Source organism: Galeopterus variegatus, unplaced genomic scaffold (genome assembly GCF_000696425.1).
Source record: "Galeopterus variegatus unplaced genomic scaffold, G_variegatus-3.0.2 Scaffold2844, whole genome shotgun sequence".
In the NCBI taxonomy this organism is placed as follows: Eukaryota; Metazoa; Chordata; class Mammalia; order Dermoptera; family Cynocephalidae; genus Galeopterus; species Galeopterus variegatus.
The window spans coordinates 202,643-204,732 of record NW_007728955.1 but is presented as its reverse complement, the minus strand read 5'-3'; positions in this window follow the sequence as shown (position 1 = coordinate 204,732).

Genomic DNA, 2,090 nt, shown 5'->3' with positions numbered 1-2,090 from the left:
AATTACCAGAGACTGGGCGCTTCTAAACAACAGAAATTCATTCTTCACGTTCTGGAGAATGGAAGTCCAAGATCAGGGTGCTGGAAGGGTCAGGCTCTGATGAGGGCCCTCTTCTGGGTCGCAGACTTCCCACTTCTCACTGTGTCCCCACTTGGCAGAAAGAAAGTGGGTTAGCTTTCTGGGGTCTCTTTTTTAAGGAAATCCCATTCCGGAGGGCTCCACCCCCATGACCTAATCACCTCCCAATGCCCCACCTTCCTATACCTTCACACCGGGATTAGGCCCCAACACGTGGATGTCGGGCGACACAAGCCTTCAGTCCATAAGAGTGAGCCACCTGCAGTAAGCCCACGGGGCAGCCGTGTCCCCGGAGTCCTGCGTGGGGCTGGCTTCACTCGGGTTCCACACCTTCAGCGGCACCCCTTGCACCCTCCTGTCCAACCAGGCCCCTGCCTGGAGTCGTGGGTGCAGCCACCCTCCAGGAAACTTCGAAGCTTCCCACTGCCACAGGCCCTTTGTTCCTGCCCTTCTGCTTGCCCGTCTCCGTGTCCTCCCCACATTCCATCTCCTGCAAATAAATCCCTTTCTCCCTGGTTCTCCCTGCCTCCAAGGTGCCCCAAATGCTACAGGAAGGGTCCCCCAGAGCCCCTCCACACTCGCACTGGGAAGAGGGAGCTGCCGCAGCACTGCCTTCAGCGGGAGATGTGGGCTCCTCTCATGAAGAGGAAGGTTGGTATGTCCTGTGCATGCTGAATTTAAATCCTGACTTCAACACACAATAACTGTGCAAACCTGAGAAGAGATGAACTTCTCTGGGCCTTGGTTTCCCCAACAAAGAGTGGCTCAGTGAGAGTGGCTTATGAGAGAACTCCTGTGTGTGCGGCTAGTCCCAGCTCTAGCTCGTCAGGGCCAGCACGGCCTGGCGAGACCCCTAACCTCTGCTGGCTTCACTTTCCTTATTTGCAAAGGGGGTTAAGGAGCCACCCCTGCAGGGAGTACAGAGGCCTGTTGGGTGGAGAACACTCTGGAGAAAGGAGCAGTGATTTTCCTGCCTCTCCTAAATTTGCCTTCCTCCCCCTCCCCCCCAACTAGACCCAGCTCCCACTGGCCCCCACACTGGCCATGGCCAGTGGCAGGGATGGGGTGGGATGGGGTGGGCTGTGATTGCACGGAGTGAGAGGCACAGACAGGCCATCACAGAGCTGAGATGGGGTACACCTGGCTTCCCCCCCAGTGCCTCAGATAGGTCCAAGGTTGAGGAAAACAGGAGCTTTTCCTGCCTTCCGGCCATGAAGCTCCCTGGAAGCCGGGAGCGCTGAACACTGCCAGCCTTGAATGGAAATTTACCAGTGAAAAGGGGCCCTTTAGGACCCCTGGGAAGAGGACCCAGAGGTCACTGCTGGGGCACGGTGAGAGGGTGAGGACCTGGGAACAGTTGGAAAGGGGCCCATCCCCTCATGGCTACGCACTCTCCCTCCTCACCCCCCTTCTTGGCCACCCCAAGTTCAGGCTGTGCTTGCGGTGGGGGGAGGAGGGGCATGCTGCTGGACAGACAGCCCCCTACAGGGGGCCAGCAGGGAGGCATCTGTGGCCTCCGGGTCAGCAGGTGACCCGGAAAGTGTGGGCTTGGGTCTCTGGGACACCTCAACTGTGGGAGGGTAGGGGTTGTGGTGCCTGCCAGCGTGCGGTGTTTCTGGTGTGTGTGGTGCGGGTCCGCATGTGTGCACGTGTCACACGGTGTGCCTGTGGCGCGTGTAACCTGTGCGCGTGTGATGTGTGTTTTGAAGTGCGTGTCTGTGCGTGGCATCTGTGGGGGTGTCTTTGTGGGGTGTGTTGTGTCCCTGGGTATGTCATCTGTGTGTCTGTGGAGCGTGTTGTCCCTGTGTATCGCGTGTGTCCCTCGGGGGCGCCCGTGGGGTGTGTGTCTGTGAGTGCCTCTCCGTGTGGGGTTGCGCGTCCCCGTGTGCCCGCGTGTGTGCCCGTGTGTGTGGGGCAGCGACGGGACGTGAGGCTCCGCGTCGTCTGGACAGACTGCGTGTCTGCGGTCTGTGCATGAGGGAATGCGGCCTCGGGGGACGGGAGGGAGGCGG